Raw genomic sequence first — 24,336 nt, 5'->3', positions numbered from 1 at the left:
GCCCCTTTCTGTGAAAGAAGAGTGAGAGGGGCGGGCAGAGGCGGCGATCCGCACGATCCACACTGACGACTGACGTCAGGAGAGGCAGAGCTAAAGCTGAAAGCTCTGCCTCTTCCAGGAAATGCCGGCAGATTGCCCCCCGGTCGATTTGGGGGCTCTGCAGGCCTCGTTTTGCGTCGGGGATGCGGCGGATTACTTCTAATGGGAGCACTGAAGCGAACTATAAGGTAGGACACTTCATGTGCAGAAGAAGCAATTAAAACTGTTAATAATGACATTTGAGGACTTTTTTTGAGAAATCCCTTATGCGGCCCAGCCTCATCCTGATTTTGCCTCCTGCGGCCCCCAGGTAAATTGAGTTTAAGACCCCTGCCATAGAGAATCTGTGGGATATTGTGAAGAGAAAGTTGAGAGGCGCAAGACTCAACACTGTGGATAAGCTTAAGGCCGCTATTGAAGCATCCTGGGCCTCCATAACACCTGAGCAGTGCCACAGGCTGATTACCTCCATGCCACGCCACATTGAAGCAGTCATTTCTGAAAAAGCATTCCCGACCAAGTATTGAGTGCGTAACTGAACATAATTATTTGAAGGTTGACTTTTTTTGTTTTAAAAACACTTTTCTTTTATTGGTCGGATGAAATATGCTAATTTTTTGAGATAGGAATTTTGGGTTTTCATGAGCTGTATGCCAAAATCATCAATAAGAAAAACAATAAAAAGCTTGAACTACTTCAGTTGTGTGTAATGAATCTAAAATATATGAAAGTCTAATGTTTATCAGTACATTACAGAAAATAATGAACCCTATCACAATATGCTAATTTTTTGAGAAGATCCTGTATTGTGTAGTGTATGTATTGTAGTCTAGGGCCAATTTAGGGGGATAGCCAATTAACTTATCTGTATGTTTTTGGGATGCCGGAGGAAACCGGAGTGCCCGGAGGAAACCCACACAGACACGGGGAGAACATACAAACTCCTTGCAGATGTTTCGCTCTGGGGAGACTGACAGAGTTCTCTGCATGCAAGAAATAAACTGTTACCCACATGATCAGCAGAATCAATTTCTTGTAAATGAGAGCTAATATCTGCAAATTACAAGCTCTGTGTATGTTGCACATGGCATATAGTATGTACATTTTGTATAGGAAAAATACCAGTGTGTTTGCCCAAAAATAAGACATCCTCTGAAAATAAGCCCTAGCACATCTTTTAGAGCAAAAATTAATATAGGACAGTGTCTTATTTTCAGGGAAACACAGTACTTTTTGGTACTTTTTCAATGTCGAAGTGCTGAAAAGAGAAGATGAAAAATTATAGGAGAAAACTCAGAAGAAAAAGTGACCTGCTGCCGCCCGTATGAGACACATTGGAAAGACCACACTTGTATATAGCTTAGTAAACGGGGCAGCTGAAGTGAGTGATAATTGGAGAGTAGTGCCTGACGTGGACTGAAGTGTTGATGCCAATACCTCCAGCTTTGTGTATAAATAAAACTATCTGCAAAGAGTTTGTATGTTCTCTCCGTGTTTGTGTGGGTTTCCTCCGGGCATTCTGGTTTTCTCCCACATTCCAAAAACATACAGATAAGTTAATTGGCACCCCCTAAAAAATTGGCCCTAGACTACAGTACTTACACTACATAATATAGACATATGGCAATGGTAGGGATTAGATTGTGAGCTCCTTTGAGGGACAGTTAGTGACAATATATATATATATACACACTGTACAGCGCTGCGTAATATGTCGGCGCTATATAAATACTAAATAATAATAATAATAAAACAATAAAGAGCAATCAGAATTTCATAGTAAACTCTGAAGTGCATACATGGGAATAAGATCCTGTCCATCCAATCCTGCTGTTTTTCATGGTGGTTTTCTGCAGTACAAATTATTTCTCCACTGCCAAAAACGATGTCTGGCAAATTTCTTAAAAATGTGGTGAAAAATGTTGAAACCTAAAATTATTTAGTATACATGCATACTGTGTACTAGTGGTGATCGTAATCTGCCAATTACCATATATTTGCAATTATGGCCATATGTAATTACTCTTTGTTCATTCAATTGACTTTGTTTAATCCATTTGTAATTTTGTGTTATTTTCACATAATTTTGTGCCAAATTTAGTGGTTCATAGCAAAGCCCCCCTTATACAGTATGCTATCATTACCCTACAGTGGCCAGCTCTCTCGCCCTGCAGCGCTGGGTCCCTGGTTCATATTCCAGCCAGTGCACTATCTGCATGGAGATTGTGTGTTACCCCCGTGTCTGCGTGAGTTTTCTCTGGGCATTTCGGTTTCCTCTCACATCCCAAAAACATACAGATAAATTAATTGGCTTCATGCTAAATTGTCCATAGACTATGATACACATACTACACGATACATGCATAGATATTAGATTGTACAGTGCTGCATAAGATGTTGGTGCTATATAAATTCTAAATAATAATAACAGGGGCTTTGCTATTAACTGCTAAAGTCAGCACAAAATTACAGTTCCTGATTATGGTTACAAACGAAATTAATTAAAATTTTTCCCGAAAAATCGCATTTCAATTTTGCATCGTAATTGCAATTATGATTACGTTTATGCAAAATGTCTGCTCATCACTATTATATACAATGTACATCTGCTCCAGGGTACAATGCACTGTAAAGGACATTTTTTCCTGTGTTGGTGTCATTTACAGCAGGAAGTAAAAATCTGACAGCTCTGACAGGATTTGGATTAGTCCATCTCTTAAACAGTGATGCTCAGATACCCCTAATCACTAATTTGAGTGATCACAAATTTGACTCCGCCCACTTACGAATTGACTCGTGGTCATGATCACGAATAGAAACAGATATCCGACTCGAGTGTGGTTTTAAGTCGAATAACTGCATGTAATCACGAGTTGTGATTCTTAAAAACCCACCGACTTTAACGGTTTATAGCAAAGCCCCCTTACATGCCAGGAACACCAAATGTGCCAGATATGTTAAAGAGAAACTCCGACCAAGAATTTAACTTTGTCCCAATCAGTAGCTGATACCCCCTTTACATGACAAATCTATTGCATTTCACAAACAGACCATCAGGGGGCGCTGTATGACTGATATTGTGGTGAAACCCCTCCCACAAGAAGCTCTGGGACCGCGGTACTCTGGGAAAACTGCCACAATGTAACAATGTTCACAGACAGGAAATAGCTGCTTACAGCTGTCTGTAACAGCCAAAACAGCTAGGAGCAGCTACATAACCTGCCCACAGTAACAATGTCACCATGTAATACATGTCAGAATGTGAATCTGGGAGAGGAAAGATTTTACAATGGGCAAACACTGACTAAATCATTTATACATAATTATTGTAAAAATGAAGCACTTTTTTATTACATTATTTTCACTGGAGTTCCTCCTTAAGTAGAACAGTGGGAACTAGAGAAAAAACAATTTTTCAAAAAGACCTTCTAGTTTTTGAGAAAATCTTGTCAGAACTGGAAGGAATCATTGTTAGAAAAAAAATGGTGAGCTTCTGAGAGGAACTGACATGGAGGTAAATATGTAATATTCAGTTGCAGGTACATCATGTGTTTGTTTTAAATAGGTTCCCTTTAATCTCCTTCCTAATGCTGTTCCTCGGTACCTTTCCCAGTGACAGCCATGGCACCAGTGCCCGGGTCCTAGCTCCTGGCAGAGTGACTGGTGCGGGGCAGGCTACAAGAGTGCTGCTGTCTGATTTTACATTTTGACTAATTGGTGTAACATGTCTCAGTTGTTATAAGGTTTGACAGAACTTTTGGTTTTCCACTTTAAAAATCTCTGTTTCATCAGAAGAGTTAAATGGAGATTCTAATTAGTTGCCATGGAAAATACAATTTTATTCTAAAAAACTATGATAAGATGATACAAATCATAGCTAAAAAGGAACACTATAACAATCCCAGATGATGAAAATCTAGCTAAAATATAAATACAGACATTATGACCTACATAACGTAGTATTTCAGACACCAAGAAGCAAATCTGAGGCTGCATACAGGTCTGTTTATAGGGTCAGATGAACAAGACGTTAGCCCCATCCTTCTCCCACAGTCACTATTATGGGCATCAAGGTCCTGCTTGCTATAACCAAGGCTGACCCCAGAGATTGCAGATCCCCAGAGATAAAGGTTTAGCTGAATCACTGGTTTGGAATGCCTGCTTGGCAGCAGTAAGCAGTCAAGAGAGTTGCTACGGCAACTAAAAGCACAAGTCAGCAGGTAAGAGAAGAGCCAGATGAGATACCAAATCAGCAATAACAACAACACTAGACAGAAGAAAGTCCATAAAAGGGCAGGCTAAAAGCTAATGGGATTCGCAAACAGGCAGAAGTTAAATCAGGAGTAAAACAGGGAAACAGGTTATAGAGTACAGGCCAGAGTCAAATCCAGGAGTCAACAACAGGTTTCATGGAACAAGTATTGAAATACAGGACAGAGGACAGGAGCTAAGATCTCACGTCTGGTGCAGATGCTGGGCACTGAAATCAGGATAGAGCTAAGATCTCATGTCTGGTGCAGATACTGGACACCGAAATCAGGATAGAGCTAAGATCTCATGCCTGGTGCAGATGCTGTACACCGAAATCAGGACAGAGCTAAGATCTCATGTCATGTCTGGTGCAGATACTGGGCACCGAAATCAAGATAGAGCTAAGATCTCATGCCAGGTGCAGATACTGGGCACTGAAATCAGGAAAGAGCTAAGATCTCACATCTGGTGCAGATACTGGGCACTGAAATCAGGATAGAGCTAAGATCTCACATCTGGTGCAGATGCTGGGCACTGAAATTAGGATAGAGCTAAGATCTCACATCTGGTGCAGATACTGGGCACCAAAATCGGAATAGACCTAAGATCTCACGTCTGGTGTAGATACTGGGCACTGAAATCAGGATAGAGCTAAGATCTCACGCCTGCTGCAGATACTGGGCACCGAAATCAGGATAGAGCTAAGATCTCACATCTGGTGCAGATACTGGGCACCAAAATCGGAATAGACCTAAGATCTCACGTCTGGTGTAGATACTGGGCACTGAAATCAGGATAGAGCTAAGATCTCACGCCTGCTGCAGATACTGGGCACCGAAATCAGGATAGAGCTAAGATCTCACATCTGGTGCAGATACTGGGCACTGAAATCTGGAAAGAGCTAAGAGCTCATGTCTGGCACAGATACTGGGCACTGAAATTAGGATAGAGCTAAGATCTCACGCCCGGTGCAGATACAGGGCACCAAAATCGGAATAGACGTAAGATCTCACCTCTGGTGTAGATACTGGGCACCGAAATCAGTATAGAGCTAAGATCTCACATCTGGTGCAGATACTGGGCACTGAAATCAGGATAGAGCTAAGATCTCATGTCTGGTGCAGAAACTGGGCAACGAAATCAGGATAGAGCTAAGATCTCACACCTGGTGCAGATACTGGGCATCAGGGGCATAACTAGAAATCACTGGGTCCCTTTGCAAAGCTTTGGATGGACCCACTCCAGCAAAACTTTGGATGGGCCCCCATTACAACAATTGTGCAGAGAGCAGAACGCTTTTTCTCCTGGTGCCCAGACTCATAAAGCATTACTACAGTACACAGCACTTGGGGAGGGGCGAAAAGACTGGGAGTAGAGCAGCGCTGTACAAAAAACCCTGCTGAACTGTGAATAGGGAATGTCTACAAATCTTTGTCTGCAAATCTTTGTATGATTCCTTATCAGTGGCTGAACAGATGCAGCAGTCATTAGAACAATTGTGCCCTTAGCTGTCTGTCTCTTAGGACGGGGAAAATAAACTTCTCCCACCACAGGGCCCTCTGCGGCTTCCAAGCCCCCCTGTGGCTGCATCCCTTGCAGGGTCTATTGTTACGCCCCTGCTGGGCACCGAAATCAGTATAGAGCTAAGACCTCACGTCTGGTGCAGATACTGGACACTGAAATCAGGATAAAGCAAGCTAGCAAACTGAAAGAATGCAGCAGCAATGCATTATGGGAAACCATTAAACTATATACATCCCTACTGATCTTCTGGGCAACAGGTGTGAGATGGGTGAAGGCACAGAGAATGAGAAAGGCATACTAGAGATAGGCAACAGAGTCATTTTCGCATCGAAATCCTATGTTCGATTTTGAGAAAATATTTGCTAAATTACATTATATTTTCTCAAGATGATCAAAGACAACAAATGTTTCTTTCTGATGCAAAAATTCGCAAAAAACTTTATTTTATACCGCAAAGACTCACAAAAAAAACCACAACAACTGTCTTTTTAAGTGTGAAAATTGGCAACAAATCACAAAATTATTTCTATGGAATTTTGCTTGAAACTTGAATTTCACATTATTTTCATGTAAATAAATGTGAAAAGAATATTGGCGATTTTGCATATCCGATTACTCAGTAAAAAAGTAGAACAGAACAAGACAGAGGGGGAACTTCACAGGGAGGAACATGGTGCGGGATCAAGGCCAATGACTGGAACAGTTACCTCCTCGCCCACACCACAACTCTTCCAGCACTCTGCTGCTGCATCTTCTTCTCTCACTTACCCTCAACATGACTTGATGTCACGTGACACAGCAGTCACATGACCATCACAGGGAGGAACATAGTGCGGTATCAAGGCCAATGACTGGAACAGTTACCTCCTCACCACTCCAAGACTCTTCCAGCACGGTGCTGCTGCATCTTCTCCTCTCACTCATCCTCAACATGACTTGATGTCACGTGACACAGCAATCACATGACCATCACAGGGAGGAACATGGTGCGGGATCAAGGCTAATGACTGGAACAGTTACCTCCTATAAGGATCCTGCCTGTTTCTGGAGATATTTCCGCCGAGACCCGGGCAGAATCCGTTGCTTCTGGGTATCGGTGCTTGTTCCCCGCTGATGACTCTGCTGCTCAGACACAGTCTGCACATTCTGATAGGCGGAGGGCACAATCCCAGTACACCCTCCGCAGATGTAAACAATAGTCAGCTGACTCCGGTCAGCTGAAATTTAGGTAGGTGTTCTACTGTGTGATTGGATGTGCGGAATGTGGCTGGCCACTGATTGGATGAAAGCTGTATTTAAAGTGAACCAGAGACGAATCACTCTCATGTATTTTACCATATATATCAGTGGGAACATTAGAGAAACTACCTACCCTGCTCTCTGTTTCTTCCTTCATTGCTCAGCCTGTTATCAACCCTGATAAAATCTCCGACTGAGCATTCAGTCTGGCTTTGCTCAGGAATCATTATAGCTGAGTCTATCTTCTCTGATGTCTTTTCAAGGCCAAGCCTGCCTCCTTTTGGCTCTGCTATAATGACTCAGCTATAATGATTCCTGAGCAAAGCCAGACTGAATGCTCAGTCGGGGATTTTTATCAGGGATGCTAACAAGCAGGCTGAGCAGTGAAGGAAGAAACAGAGAGCAGGGTAGGTGTTTTTTCTAATGTTCCCACTGATGTATATGGTAAAATACATGAGGGTGCTTCGACTCTGGTTCACTTTAAATCTGCAGAGTGCTCCCAGTCATCGCCCGTAATAAGCATAGCTTTGGCTAGTTACTGGGTGCGCTCACACATTGTTAGATTACTGGATCTTGTCCTTTGGCTTGTATTTCACTATTCTTGTCTGCTGTTATTAACCCTTGCTTTGATTCCTGGATACTCTTGCCTGCCGCCTGGACTGACCTCTGCCTGGATACCCTTGCCTGCCGCTTGGACCAACCTCTGCCTGTTACTGGACACTCTTGCCTGCCACCAGGACCAACCTATGCCTGTTACTGGACACTCTTGTCTGCCGCCTGGACCGACCACTGCCTATTTACTGAATATTCTTGCATGCTACCTGGACTAGGCATTCTAAGTATACTTGAACCAATCCTTGTCTGTTGCTTAAATAACCTTGCATGCGGACTTTGCATGAACTCTCTCATATATTACCTGGATCATCTAATACCTGTTGAATAACCTTGCATGTGGACCTTACATGAACTCTCTCATATATTACCTGGATCAACCATTTGTATGGCAGCCAGGTTTTTAATTGACAACAGCACTGTTGCTTTTTAGCTCCGTTGTTTGTATTGTATAGATGGTCGTGCATTAATGTATTAGCCAATAAAGTGTTTTTATTTTTTCATACACCGCTGTGTCCCTAGGAACCAGTATTTTTATTTGCTTCTACAAATAAGGTTCAGGACTAATACCCAAATTGGGAAGGTGATGCACATTTTATCAACTTATGTTCCAATTTTCCCTGTTCCCTTTCCCCGTTTACTACTTAGTCTTCAGCAATCCCATGTCCACTGCAGTTTTACTTAAACTGCAGTTTATCCATTCTGCACATCTCTACTTCTCATTCAAGGTTACAGATGCGGTGTCCAGTAACAAGGTACATCCTTACCGTGTTGCTTGTTATTATGTTTTGTCATTAACCGGTCAGTTTCTTTCCTACTCAGGAAATGCCATTACTAAATGTGAAGTCTTTACCTTTTTTTTTTTTATATTAAACATCTAACATCATTAATATTTTGTACAATACGGGAAATAATGATGTTGTGTAGTGGACAATATTGCAAATGTGTCTTTGGTGCACACTCCAGAGTTGATGGGTCACCAGTTGGGGCCTTACAAAGTAAATGGAAACTAACCAGTGCTTGAATATGCTCATTCTGAAAATCTGTTACTTTTCCTTTTTAGCAGACCTATTCAGCATGCATACTCTACAGTCAGATTCCACTGAGACCAGACGGCAACTCATATCTCTTCTGAGATTGGGAAGAGGATGGATAGATTTTTATTCCACTATCGTTCTTGGAGATCTGTGTGTCTACAGGTAAGCTGACAGATGAGAAATATGTGCTGCGCTAAATCACATTAAGTAGTATTGGCACCGAAGGAAACTTGCTTTTCTTTTTCATTCAAAGTTAAAAATTGTCTGATCGATGCCAGCTGTTTGTACCATGCTTTTGATCTGTGGTATGTTGAAGGTCCAGGCCCTATGAGCAGGTTACCTGCAGCTCTATGCAGAAAAATGTAAGAACTCCTATAGCCCACCTAAATCTGAAATTACACAAGGCAGACCCCAGGCCTGAACCTTGCAAATAGAATAGCCTATTATGTAGCCTTGCTTGCCTGCTGCTGTGCATCTATCCATACAGGCTGTAGGCTTCTAATGTCTCCCAGTTTCATCTTAGCTATGTGAGGCCTAACAACTGCTCACCAACTGCAGTCAATTACAAGCCTGCTTCCTTCCTCATGTTGACACATGGCCTCTATCATAGTGCTGGAATTCTGGAAAATGTAGTATGTTGCCCTTCCTGCTTTGTGCATCACATGATCACATTTGATTGTCCCACCCACCAGCTGAATCATGAGAGGAGAGGATGTAAGCTGTACTGCTGTGACCAATACGTTTGGCCCATGAAACAGGTTTTCTGTCCATCGCATTTCTTCTGAATACAGTTTATATTCACTTATTATCCTAATTACTAGACAAATTGGTCTTGCTTATTATTGGATTTTGTTAAAGTTTAAACTAAAATATCAAATACAGAAAGCCTTTGAATAAAGGGCACTTAAAGGACAAGAAAGTGCTTTATCAATTGTCTCTTACAGTTCCATTTTATTAATATCACATTAAAATAAGCATGGGCATAGAAATGCTCACTGCAAATAACAGGGTTAAACGTGAAGCAGCGTAAAGAGTTTAATACTAACTTATGGACAGGAAAGGCTCTGGAGCCCATGCAGACTTCAAGTTCCTCGCTCTGTTCCCTTATCCCACCGCTGTCCCCCCATTGAGTTACACACCTTGGCAATCCACAGAACTACTCGCAATCCTGAGCACTTCTGAAGACTGCCTAAGGAGGGCCAAAGATTTATTTGACAAAGAACTTCATTGGGACCCTACGCTAGACTTAGAGGGTTGGGAAGGCTCTATGGAGTCTGAAGTCTTTCCTCTAGTTAGGTAAGTATCAAACTCATTTTTTTGTTGCTGCTTCACAATTACTTTAACCACTTTATCAATCATTACAGTATAATCTACGTCCTCTGTGACTTCATCTAAGACACGAGGATGTAGATATACGTCTTGTAGCAGAAGCCCAGCTGTGTATGATTGGCTTGCTCCTGTGCATACATATCTGCTGCAGTACTAATTGGTGAAAGGGAATGTATATTTCCAGAGTCAATAAGATTGATTTTTACCATTAAAAAATGCTTTTCGTTTCTCAGTTCATAGTGAGAATTACACACTGTAGTTTTATTTTAGAATCAAATATCCTCACCATAAATTGTGACAGGAACATAATCTAAATTTTGTGACAAACCATAGAAATAGCCAAACAAAATTTGTGTTTTTTAATCTACAGTATTGCTTTTTATTTTTAAACTGGAATTGGTAAAACTGAAAAATATTTTTTGTTTTTTGTTTTCATTTTTTTGTAACATTAAAATGCACAGAAAACACATTTGTTTGATAGAAAAACAATCACATACAATGAAAGCCTAGTTTGTCTTGAAAAATCAAGATATTGTCAGCAACTTACCTCTGGGGTCCTGCGATGCGTCAATCGCCGCAGAGACCTGACCAGCTGCTTCCTCTTCCGCTCCAATGTTTACTTCGCGTGTGCGCGACCCTAGTAACCAGGACTCGCACACAGCTTCCAGCAATACATTGTTATGGCTTTTGATCTAGCAAACGTATGAACTTAGTATATATAGTTATTGTCCCTATCTTTTATACTTATTGTTGTTATTATAATTTCATCAACTTTTATTGTCTGTACATATGTTGATACCCCTATGTATACGTCTGGATACTCCACTCAGCTCATATGCCACCTATGGATTTAGTCCCTACTTTTGTTACATAACCATTATCCTGATTTTTGATATATGATTATTGGTATATCATCGTTTTGTGATTTATTTATTTTTTTGTATGTTTGTTATTTGCGGCAATCTTATAGAAATACCCTCTGTCCTTTGTTCACAGTGTTTGTTGTCCCCGTTTTATTGCCTGAAGAAGTGGGTCTGTTCACACGAAACGCGTTGCAGATTTTGGGGTACTATTGAATAAATGTATTCGTTTGATTTGATGACAGACCTTGGTGTCTAATTGAGGGGAAGTCCACCACTTTCCCTCTCGGCAATGTTTAACAATTTTATATCAATTTTATTCTGCTGGCGCCTCTGATCACCTACTAGTATACTTGAGTCCACCCCAGGTGGAGGGGTGATCCTACCCCATTTTTTATGATCTACAGAGAGCGACTTCTTAATCCTGAGTGAGGACAGGTCTAATCTCCTCACCTGCCTATACAGTGGTTGCCTGAGCGGGAACCCATGTTTGTGAGTATAACCATCTCACTTATTCATTTCCCTTCGTATCTCTGACATACTACACCATATTGGGCTCTCGATTTCTCTCTTTTCTACAGTACATGCAGCTTCCAGCAATGTTGCAAGGTGGGCGCATTCCGGCAAGCGTCCACCCTATGCCCTCAGACGCCGGAGACATGGACATGGATAGTAAGCTGACACTAATGCTGAGTATACACCATGAGATTTTCTGTCCGATTTACTGTCAGACTATTTCCAACATGTCCGATTTGCTTGTCGATCGATTTTGTAGCATTCTTCTCTCTTTCTGTTCAATTTAATAGGAAATCGATCGGAAAGCAAATCGGACACGTTGGAAATAATCGATCTGACAGTAAATCGGACAGAAAATCTCATAGTGTGTACCCAGCATTAGACAGGTTTGTAGCTTGTGTCAGCTGATCAGTCGTCAGCTGACAATCAGACTGCTTTCTTTACTTGTGTTAGCTGATCAGTTGTCAGCTGACACTCAGGCAGCTTTAGTACACAAAAACCAGAAAGAGCTAAACTATTTCAACAAATTAGGTCAACAACCTAGGCAGAGCTCGTGAAATTGTACAGCAAAAAAAGACTGCCTGTTTCCGGTTGGGGGCTTTAAAATACCCTATACATAAATGAATGAATCAATAATCTATCCAAATGTATCTCAAATAATCAATTCAGTTTATTAGGGACATATCCCAGAACACTATCCCAAAAATGTTGTGGTAGTGTTCTGTGGACTGATAAAACAAAATTAGAACTGTTTGGGCCGATGGATCAACACTATGTTTGGAGGAGTAAGAACAAGGCCTATGAAGAAAAGAACACCTTGCCTACTGTGAAGCATGGCGGGGGGTCAATCATGCTTTGGGGCTGTTCTGCTTCTGCAGGTACAGGGAAGCTTCAGTGTGTGCAAGGTACCATGAATTCTCTTCAGTTCCAGGAGATATTGGATGAAAATGTGATCCAGCCCATCACAAACCTGAGGCTTGGGAGACGTTGGACCTTTCAACAGGACAATGATCCCAAGCATACCTCCAAGTCCACTAGAGCATGGTTGCTGATTAAAGGCTGGAACATTTTGGAGTGGTCATCGCAGTCTCCAGACTTAAATCCGAGTTTGTAAGCTTGCCATTTGTGAGTAGCTAATATAAGCCGAAGGGATGTTCGACTAATGCCACTCTCCAGTGACATGCGGCGAGTGCTACGCTGTGGACTCTTGCTGAATGAAGCTAGGTCAGCCACTGATGTTTCTTCATTAGTGATAGATTTATATATATATATATATATATATATATATATATATATATATATATATATATATATATATATATATATATATATATATATATATATATATAGGCAAATTTCAGTTTTGCATCATAACCACTAGGCTGCAGGGCTGTCACCAAAATATTTGTTCCCCATAAAAGCAGGGCCGGGCCGAGGCTGATACAGGGTGCATCTCTCTGTTTTTCTTGTGGCTGCACTCATCTTCAGGTCGGCTTTAAAAATTTGGCCTGCCCCGGTGATGTCACGCCGCACCGCTGCATTGACTGGCCGCCGAGCCCGAGTCCCCGGAAGAAGAGCGGGGACATGGGGATCCCGGCGGCCATGTCCCGCTGTGCAGCGCTGATCGTGCGCGCGACCAGAAACAGTGCGCACATGCTCATTTTAAGCAGCCCAACCTGAGCACGGACTTACCGCTATTAGCACACAAAGCAGAGCCTATGCTCAGGTCGGGGTTACTGCTAGGGGGGTTAACATGTATGAACTCGGATTGTTACTGGACTTGCCGTTTGTCTCCTGTTTGGCTCTGGTGAGTTATTGGTTCAATCTATGTCCAGCTCCTATACCTTGCACCTACAAGGCCTGGGTGTAAGTCGGGGAGGTGTTGTGTCTCACCTCCCATTCAAGCGGGGACGCGCCACACAAGGAGAAGAAGGTGGTGTTGGGGCATAAGAGCTGAGCTGTGGACTGATATATTGCCAAGCCTTACAGCTATATATTTCATTAGATCATAAGTAGGGATAAAGTTATTGCTGATTAAATAGGGACATAGCTAAAATGTCAAAACTGCTCTGGTCCATATGAAAAAAACAAGGTCTTGATTCGAAGTGGTTAAAGAGAACCAGAGATGAAGCACCCTCATGTATTTTATTACATTTATCAGTGGGAACATGACAGTAATCACCTACCCTGCTTTTAGTTTCATTCTTATCTGCTTAATTAGTCTATTAGCAGCTGTGATAAGAATCCCCGACTGGCTCAGTCTAGGTTTGACCTGGAATCATTATAGCTGAATCACTCTTCTGTGGAGTCTTTTCAAGCCCAAGCCTGCCACCTCATGGCTCAGATTTCCTGCTTTGCATACTGAGAGCTGTGATGACATGTGACGTGTTTTGTTTACTTCGTCGCCATGGCGACGAGCGGAGTGACGTCATGGACGTCAGCCGACGTCCTGACGTCAGCCGCCTCCGATCCAGCCCTTAGCGCTGGCCAGAACTATTTGTTCCGGCTGCGCAGGGCTCAGGCGGCTGGGGGGACCCTCTTTCGCCGCTGCTCGCGGCGGATCGCCGCAGAGCGGCGGAGATCAGGCAGCACACGCGGCTGGCAAAGTGCCGGCTGCGTGTGCTGCTTTTTATTTGATGAAAATAAGAGTGGCAGCCTCCGGCGGTGATGGACGAGCTGAGCTCGTCCATACCGCCCGGCTGGTTAAGAAACTCCAGTTGTTATATATGTAAAAGAGCCACTGATCTATCTAGCCTGCTCTGTGAAATCATTTAGAATGCTGAGTAGTGTGTAAACTGCAAATATTAGAGAATGATGCAATGTTATAAAAAAAAAAAATAATATATATATATATATATATATATATATATATATATATATATATATATATATATATATATATATAACTGAAAATAAAAGTAATTATCTGTACTACACATACAATTCATTATATCATATTTTTTTTCCGCTTCAGTGCCACTTTAAGAATATCCAGTAAATAAAATGATTAAGACTAAATATAGGTGCCACTTTGCATAAAATATACAACGTGCACCAAAGGGCAATTCTCTTTATCATATTGTTGGTTTTGATTTGAAGCTAAGCATGTAAAAAGAGTTCACTTCTTCAGGGGTGGAGCTGCACACTAGAAAAAGTGATGCAATCTACAATTTATTGTATGTTAGTAGGGCACATGTCAAATGTGAATGATTACAATAGAATAATCATAAATCAGAAGAGATACGTAGATATGTGTATGGACATAATAAGGCCAGGGTGACCAGAAAATAAAGATGGTCAGATGTAGGCGTAATCCAAACATGTTTGTAAAGAAACAGACATAAGTACAAATGCTGGACTCGGTTGGCTTTCTTTACATTTAACTGGCAGTTGGCATCACTGGTGACAAGGACAGGTTTTATTTCTGTTTAACCACTAGCCGACTGCTCCACGCCAATTGGCGTGAACGCGGCGTCAGCCCCAGGACCGCTCCAATGCCGATTGACGTGAATGGCCTTCTATGGAGCTAGCAGGAGCTCTGCTCAGGCTTTAGTCTCCCAGCGGTGATCGCCGCTCGGAGACTGTTAGACGGCAAAACCGCCGTCTAATTAGACTGTACAGCGCTGCGATCTAAGGTAGTGCTGTACTGGGGACACAGGAGAACGATCGGCTCTCATAGGCTGAAGCCTATGACACCCGAATGCCATGATTGGTTGGCTGAGGGGAGGGAGGGAGTTAGGGGAAAGAAAATGTAAATGTATAAAAAAAAAATAAAAAAATACCATAAATATTTATAAAAAATAAATAAACACGGGGGGAGGGGGGATCATACCCCACCAACAGAGAGCTCTGTTGGTGGGGAGAAAAGTCAGTGTGTGTGGGGGCGGGGGGGAATCACTTGTGTGCTGAGTTGTGCGGCCCTGCAGTGAGGCCTTAAAGCTGCAGTAGCCTATTAACAGAAAAATGGCCTAGTCTTTAGGGGGGTTTAACACTGCGGTCCTCAAGTGGTTAATCACTAGCCGACCGCATCAAGCCAATGGGTGTGGCCGTGGCGGCAGCCCCAGGACCGCCTAATGCCGATCGGGGTAAGGTACTGTGGGTGTGTTTTGCAGGAGATCACCGCTAGGAGACTGTTAGATGGCGAAGCCGTCTATTTACATAGTACAGCGCTGCCATCTAGCGCTGCCATCTCTCGTGCGTCCCAGGGGGAAAGCCATGCTGCCCCCCTTGGATGTACGAGAGCAATCCGCTCTCATTGGCTGAGGCCTATGACAGCCGAACGCTGTCATAGGCTGAATATACAAATAGTGATATTCATTAGTAAAAAATAGAAATAAATATTTACAAAAAAAAATAAACATCCTGGGAGTGATCCTCGCCCACCAACAGAGAGCTCTGTTGGTGGGCAAAAAGAGGGGGGGGGATAACTTGTGTGCTGAGTTGTGCACAGATGCTGTATGCTAGAGTAATGCAGAGGAAGCCTTTTCTCCGCCCACAGCACAAACAGAGCCGCTTGAGGTATGCTAAAGCACATTTGGACAAGCCAGCTTCATTTTGGAATAAGGTGCTGTGGACGTATGAAACTAAAATTGAGTTATTTGGCCATAACAATGGGCATTATGCATGGAGGAAAAAGAACACAGCATTCCAAGAAAAACAACTGCTACCTACAGTAAAATATGGTGGTGGTTCCATCATGCTATGGGGCTGTGTGGCCAGTGCAGGGACTGGGAATCTTGTCAAAGATGGATTCCACTCAGTATCAGCAGATTCTGGAGACCAATGCCCAAGAATCAGTGACAAAGCTGAAGCTGCGCCGGGGCTGGATCTTTCAACAAGACAACGACCCTAAACACTGCTCAAAATTCACTAAGGCATTCATGCAGAGGAACAAGTACAACGTTCTGGAATGGCCATCTCAGTCCCTAGACCTGAATATGATTGAACATCTGTGTTGTGAGTTGAAGAGAGCTGTCCATGCTCGGAAGCCATCAAACCTGAATGAACTAGAGATGTTTTGTAAAGAGGAATGGTCCAAAATACCTTCAACCAAATCCAGGCTCTCATTGGAACCTACAGGAAGCATTTAGAGGCTGTAATTTCTGCAAAAGGAGGATCTGCTAAATATTGATTTCATTTTTTTTTTCTTGGAGCCTTAAAGAGAATCTGTATTGTTAAAATCGCACAAAAGTAAACATACCAGTGCGTTAGGGGACATCTCCTATTACCCTCTGACACAATTTCACCGCTCCTCGCCGCATTAAAAGTGGTTAAAAACAGTTTTAAAAAGTGTGTTTATAAACAAACAAAATGGCCACCAAAACAGGAAGTAGGTTGATGTACAGTATGTCCACACATAGAAAATACATTCATACACAAGCAGGCTGTATACAGCCTTCCTTTTGAACCTCAAGAGATTATTTGTGTGTTTCTTTCCCCCGTTCTCATGCACTGAAGTTTCAGGCTGCTTGTTTCTTCCTGCAAACAGCTTTGCCCTTGTCTGTAATTCCTAAGTATGTGAAAGCCCAGCCAGCTCAGAAGACGATTTATCCAGCTTGTAAAAGATAAGAGAGAAGAGAGAAGCTGCTCTAATCCTAAATAACACACAGGCAGTGTGCATACAGGGGCCTGGAAGGGGGAGTTCATAGCAGAACCACAACACTGAAGAACTTGGCAGCCTTCCAGACACAGGCTGACAAGTCTGACAAGAGAGAGATAAGTTGATTTATTACAGAGACAGTGATAGTATAAAGTGCTGCAGTAAGCTAGAACACATTAGAATAGCTTTTTGAACTTGTAGGATGATAAAAAAACAGGATGCAATTTTTGTTACGGAGTCTCTTTAACTTGAACTGATCCTGTGGTCTTCCATTTCCTCAATATGTTCCAAACTGTGGAAACAGAGAGCTGAAATCTCTGAGACAGTTTTCTATATCCTTCTCCAAAACCATGATGGTGAACAATCTTTGTCTTCAGGTTATTTGAGAGTTGTTTTGAGACCCTCATGCTCCTACTCTTCAGAGAAAATTAAACAAGGAGGGAAACTTACAACTAACCCCCTTACATACTCTTTCTCAGAATTGGATTCACCTGTGTATGTAGGTCAGGGGTCACTGAGCTTACCAAGCCAATTTAAGTTCCAATAATTAGTTCTAAAGGTTTTAAAATCAATAAAATGACGACAGTGCCCAAATTTAAGCACCTGCCTAATTTTGTTTAAACAATTATTGCACACTTTCTGTAAATCCAATAAACTTCATTTCACTTCTCAAATATCACTGTGTGTGTCTCTTATATGATATATTTAACTGACAGTTCTTATCGTAACAACCAACGATTTATACAGGAAAATCATGACGATCAACGACGTTGCCCAAACTTTCACATCCCACTGTAAGTGTATTATTCTATACTATAGATGCACATAAAACCAAAGAAATCACACTGTGAATGTTTGTCATTAAAGCCTTAAAACATATAAAACTAAATGTGTGAAAAAGTTGTTTCTGTATAAAAACTGAATTCCAGAGGGGGTACCTACAACTTAGTGGGCCCCCAGAAATTCTGCCGGCTGGGAGCATCTTCTAGCCCCACCATTCGTCAGGGGCCCTCTCCTGTCAGCAAATGTAAAGTTCAATGCAGAGTGGTGGTAGTGGAGCGTTACATACCACCTTCCTCTGGCAGCGGGACAGGTCCTCTTCACTCCTCTCTTCTGGGTTGCTCTGTGCTGTGCAGCCAGTCAGTGTACAGCTCCTGTCATGTGACAGTTATCATCAGCCGTATGGAGATTGGCTGCCAGGCGTGCAGATACAAAGAAGAGGAGTAAGGGGGGCCTGTGCTGCCGCTGGAAGAGGTAATGTATAACACTCCGCTGCCACTGCTCAGAATTCACTGACAGGAGCAAGCCACATTAGCCCCGCCTCCCGTCATGATGGCAGAGGTTGCAGGATCTATTGTTACACACCATGGAACTCCCCTTTAAAAGTGTATCTAAAGCAAATGAAAAAAAAAAGTTTAAAGAGGAACTCCAGTGAAAATGACGTAATGAAAAAAAGTGCTTAATTTTTACAATATTTATGTATAAATGATTTAGTCAGTGTTTGTGCACTGTAAAATCTTTCCTCTCCCTGATTTACATTCTGACATTTATCACATGCTGGCGACATGTTTACTGCTGGCAGGTGATGTCTGTGGAAAGTGATGATGTATTTTTGGCAGTTGGAAACAGCTGTTGTTTCCCACAATGCAACAAGGCTCCCACAGTGTGATGTCAGAACCATGGTCATGACATCACACTGTAGGAGGGGTTTCACCACAATATCAGCCAGACAGATTTCCCTGATGATCCGTTTGAGAAAAGGGAAAGATTTCTCAGGGGAAAGGGGGTATCAGCTACTGATTGGGATGAAGTCCAATTTTTGGTTACGGTTTCTCTTTAACTTATCTGGGGCTTCTACCAGCCCCCTGCAGCTGCCCTGTGCCTGTGTCATCACCGAGCGATGCTCCAGTACCTCTCACCCTCTTTTGGCCGGATGACTTGTCAAGTCGACAGCTACTGTGCACGATTGCGCTCCCGTCCCTGGGAGCATTCTGCGCATGCACAACAATAGAGATTTTCCCACGCTGCGCATGTGCAGTATAAGTTATTTCCTTACACACAACTTTATTACTCCCTCCGTTGTCCATAACCTAAGATGAATGTACAAAAGTCTACTTTCCTCCGATCCGGTACAATTTCCTAATTGATTGACTCATCTTTAATCACGGCTTTTCCCAGGGAATGGGGACACGTGAGAGATATGTGCATCATTTCACAATAAGCCCTGCAGATCTCTGCTATAATGCTCTGTTATTGAGGCCTCCATCACATTTGGGATATTACTGCATAGTTAGTGTGCTAACCAGGTTAGGATAATGCTGGAAACAGATGAGGGTGCTAGGCCCTCATCAAGGCCCCGCACTTCTTATTCTTCATTATTCCTCCCAGTAATGCCGCACTTACTATGTGAACTGGATGCCGAATCTTCCCAGGCTGAAGTTATTGAAAAAATTCATCATGCATCAAAATCATTTTCTACTTGGCTTGGGGCGAATTGCTGCACAGTGGATTGCTGAAATGGAGCAGCCCCGCTGCCGGTCTGCTCACTTACCCCAAGACTAATGAGAAGGGACGGGAGATAGGATGGGAAGAGGGGCTTAATGTCAGCGTCAGCACCTGCCACATCAGCTGACAGACGGATTTATCATCTGATTTCCCAGTAAGAAAATGAGGAGGCTCCCATCCTAGAACAATGAAGCTGTTTATATGTGGGGTGCTGGAACACAAATGCCTTGCCTGTGCTTAAAGAAGAGAACGCTGGACAAAGGGAAACTTCTCTTGTTACTCTGTACATAGTTGCTATGCTGCTTCATTATTCAAGCCATGAATAGTAATGGAAGCAAAAAGCCATGCTTTGCCCCCACTAATGCTTTCAAATTGCAAATTGTGGCAGAACCATAGATCACGGGGCCACCCTGCAAAACTTTTTTGGCCCCGTCTTCCAAAATGACTGCCCTCCACCCGCAACTGTTCATCACCCGATCCAAAACAACTTTTTAGCTTTCCTTCCTCCACCAGGGGCGCCCCCTGTCCTGTGCTTCCCTTTCTGTCTCCAATTTCTCCACTTATCCACGCAGAGCAGGATCATCCACTAGGTAACCTAGGCGGGTGCTTGGGGCTTAGTGTGTGTCAAGGGGCCCACCTGCCTCCTTCTCTGACCTCTCTCCACTTCAGCTTACCAAAAGGACCACAAGGGGGCCCCAAATCTTCTACCTTACCTAGGGTCCCGTTACATCCTAATCCATCTCTGCATCCACGGCCCCACAGATCTGTTCAGCAATAGTGATTGGCCTTCCATTGTCCACCACTGGGTCACTCCTGCTGCAACCACTAGTTCTGGTGTGCCTCTGCCCTGGTCTTCCTTACATTGCATGAAGGCACACAACAAACCGAGAAACTCAGAGAAAGGCAGAGAGGCCGCAGCCCAGGAGGGACCCATCGCTCGATAAGGTAAGGCCAAACACTAGTGTTGTGTAGATCTGTGGGTATGTTAAAGGGAGGATGAGTGTCGAGACGAGCCAGAGGAGGAGAGGATGGGGGTTCTTGTGGAGGCGGTAAGGAAGATGTCTGAGCCTCCCTCTGCCTGCAGTTACTGCTTTCCAATAGTTATACCATTATGTACCGCTGACCTGGGATGTGCTGACTTGAGTCCTAATGATTGCATCCTCCAGGTTCCACTTCCTGGGCTCTACTTCCAACTGTATACAAGAGTGGGAGCTCTCCCGGGAGCTGACTGTTGCTCAAGTTCATTTGTAGAGCAGGGGTGATCAATGATCTGCAAATACTTCTGAAATAATGCACTTTTTTGTGCAAATATATGCAGATTAAAAAAGGACCAATCAGTTTAAACCTGGGTTTAAATTGATTGGTCCATTTTCAAACTGCATACATTTTTATAAAAAATTGCATACATTTGCATCAACTCAGGAGAATTTGCATATCTTTGATGATCCCTATTGTAGAGCCAGCAAACCTACAGACACCATTTATTGGTCAGACAAAAGCAATGGCCCAGGTAAGAGGCTTGGTTCACATCTAAAATCAATATCGCTGACACCAGCGATTTTCGCTTTTTTTGCACCATTTTTCCCCCCTCACGGCGCTTAATTGCACGTTGCAATTTTGTGTAAAGCGCAGTGGCGTAGCTAAAGAGCTGTGGGCCCCGATGCAAGTTTTAAAGTGGGGCCACCCAAGCACTCTACTTAAAATAATTGATACAGTGCACCAAAACCTGACTACAGTGTTAGAGGTGCAAGAAGGGCATCGGGAGCAGTTAGTTAATGATTACCACTATTGAAAGTAGTTATAGAAGTGATTATTAATTAAGATCACAGGACCAATAGAGAAGTAATACTATAGGGGAGGAAGGGCCCCTCTGGCCCAAGGGCCCCCAATGTGGTCGCAACCTCTACGCATTTTTCAGAGCGATTTGCTTTTTCACTTCCCGACACAAGTCAATTCGCTGGCGCTTAAAAAAAATGTGAAAATGCCCTGTGAACAAGCAGGCTGGCTGGGCAGTGGTATGTGATGGCTGGACACTGTGCATGTCAGGCACACAGGACACATTGTGGAACCTTGCAGTCATCTAACCAATGTCTATTGTGAAGGAGTCGTAAGGGACGCTGAAATGCCCCATTGGCACTTTCTAGATGGACTTTTTAAAATAAGTAAAGCTTACTTACTTGTTACTAATAGACTAAGATGTGCTGCTGCTCAGTTGTTGACCACATTTTGACTTTAAAGAGACACTTTAGCCTAGGGGGAAAAAAATCAGATTTACTCACCCGGGGCTTCTACCAGCCCCCCTGCAGCCCCCCTGCGCACTCACGATCGGATCCTCCTGCCCCCTTCCTGGCTGCTATCCCCTCCAGCTCAGCGACCCCACCCACGGCCAGGCGAGTGCCGCCCCCCACTTCTGCCTCATGGGTGGCCCGGGGCTGCTTATTGCATGTAGTGTGCTGGGGTGGAGGAGGCCTTATGACCGATTTGCATAGTGTGAACCTAGCTTCTTAGTTCCGAGGCCTATGTGCATGAATGTTAATGTTAATTTATTGTGTTAGCCAGTAAATGTAATACCCTTTGAATTCAGCACTGTAAAATCGGGTGTCATCATGATGTGCTGATAATTATCGGCATGAAGTGATGGGGTGATTTGCAGGTGTGGAGGTGTGGTGATGTGAGTGGTTTGGGAGCCAGTGCTTTAATCCATGTCAACACCCAAGACTTTTCAGCAAGAATATTTAGATTGAGTGTGGGAAGTAAACACAATTGCAGGTAATTGTATATTATTGGCTGTATGGGGGGAGGGGGGTCTTCTGTATGGCTGATATTGTGGTGAAACCCCGCCCACCTGTCTGTGAACCTTGTTGTATTGTGGGAAATAACAGCTGTTTACAACTGCCAAGAACCAGTATCTCCCTATGTGCATATGTAAATCTATAAAAAGCAACCCTTTAGCTTATCGCATTGTTAGGGGGCGTGGTTGTAGATAATGTAAAAACATGCAAAAAAGCATGTTTTTACTTTCTCTAGTAGATACTGAGAGCTGCCCAAGGAGGATTGCCAGATCGCACCAATAGGGAACTGTCTACATTCCCGATTTGCATTGGTTATACGTAGATAATGGCACTTGTTGCTGTCTTGTTGTTTTGTTTTTTATCATGCCTGCCAGTAGTAATGATGATTACGTGCAGGTAATGTAATAAAAAAAAGTGCTTCATTTTTACAATAATTATGTATAAATGATTTAGTCAGTGTTTGCCCATTGTAAAATCTGCTAAATCCCTGATTTACATTCTGACATTTATCACATGGTGACATTTTTACTGTTGGCAGGTGATGTAGCTGCTGCATGTTTTTTTGGCAGTTGGAAACAGCTGGAAACAGCTATTTCCCACAATGCAGCAAGGTTCCCAGACAGGAAACTGCCAGGAGTACGTACTGACGAGTTTCTTGTGGGAGGGGTTTCACCACAATGTCAGTCATACAGCGCCCACTGATGGTCTGTTTGTGAAAAGGAATAGATTTCTCATGTAAAAGGGGGTATCAGCTACTGATTGGGATAAAGTTCAATTCTTGGTCAGAGTTTCTCTTTAAGCATCAAGGAAGCAGTTAATGAGAAGTGGAAGTTTAGGCGTTAGGACATTTGGGGGTGGAGGTAGAATAGACCTGCTCATTGGGAATGAGAATTAGTGATAAGGGGATCAGTCAGGATTAGGAAATTAAGGAGGAACTAGTGCTGGAAATCCAATGATTCCTAATACTCTATTCTGCATTTAATCCCCAGGTGTTCAGTTGACCCATATCTGCCACTCTTACTTTTTACAGTAGTTGCATTAAAGAGGAACTGTAATAACAACATTCTGGATAAAATTACTTTTTTTTCTACAGTATTCATTTATAAATTCTTTAGTCGGTGTTTGCCCAATTTAAACTATTTTCTCTACCTAATTAACTTTCAGAAATGTATATCTGCTTAATATTGTTTACTGAGTGTTCCAAAGCCAGTACAAACTATACCTGATCTCCCATAATCCTTGGGGAGGGGGTCTGCAGCATATCAGATTAGGCATCACTGGGAGGGCGGAGTTACATACCAATATACATCAATATAGAGATACAGGATGCTTTTCTGATGTTGAAACAAGGAAATTTACCATAAGAGTGGGTATCCTGAGTAGTTTTCTGAATTCTACTATATGTCACAACATATGTCTCTTTAAAGTGGCCCTGAGCTCTTGCACAGGGCTGAAGAAATACACAGAGAAATGCCCCCTGTATGTATTTAGAGAGTTTAGCCTGTTTAATTCCTCCTTATTTCTGTCTAATCACAAATTGTAATCTGATCTCCCTCCTGTGTCACATGATTGTCTATGGCAGAGATGGCAGATAAGGCCATTTGAAAGCACAGGAGGTTAAAATGATGTCTGCTTCCATGAATTTATTTATTTATATATAAAGAGCTGACATCTTCCGCAGTGCTGTACAGACTATTGTCTTGTCACCTAACTGTCCCTCAGAGGGGCTCACAATCTAGTCCCTACCAGTCATATGTCTATGTATGTATCGTGTAATGCATGAACCAGGAAGTAGAAACAGTGTAGATTTGTTTTAGGATTTGTATCAGGTGTAACAAAGAAATGTGTTTTGTTTAAAGGTTATTATACTGTTGCGTACCTTTTAGAGCAGAGAGGGCATTCAGAGTTTAGATTCGCTTTAACCATCTGATAATTAGGGACAGTGGCGTAGCTAAGGAGCTGTGGGCCCCGATGCAACTTTTTCTTTGGGACCCCAAGCACTCTATACATAACAATTGATACAGCGCAACAAA

The 24,336-nt window shown here is 42.8% G+C and overlaps 1 long non-coding RNA gene across 1 annotated transcript in view; it reads left to right on the top strand.

Moving 5' to 3' along the window:
- The window catches only part of LOC137541802 (uncharacterized), a 1,009,411-nt gene that overhangs the window by 938,006 nt on the left and 47,069 nt on the right, over positions 1-24,336 (top strand). The window contains exon 9 of the long non-coding RNA XR_011025275.1: positions 8,729-8,864. This is a non-coding gene — a long non-coding RNA (uncharacterized lncRNA). The remainder of the gene's footprint in view (positions 1-8,728; positions 8,865-24,336) is intronic.

The sequence above is a fragment of the Hyperolius riggenbachi genome, chromosome 12 (assembly GCF_040937935.1).
Source record: "Hyperolius riggenbachi isolate aHypRig1 chromosome 12, aHypRig1.pri, whole genome shotgun sequence".
Classification (NCBI taxonomy): domain Eukaryota; kingdom Metazoa; phylum Chordata; class Amphibia; order Anura; family Hyperoliidae; genus Hyperolius; species Hyperolius riggenbachi.
This window is presented reverse-complemented; position numbering and strand designations above follow the sequence as displayed.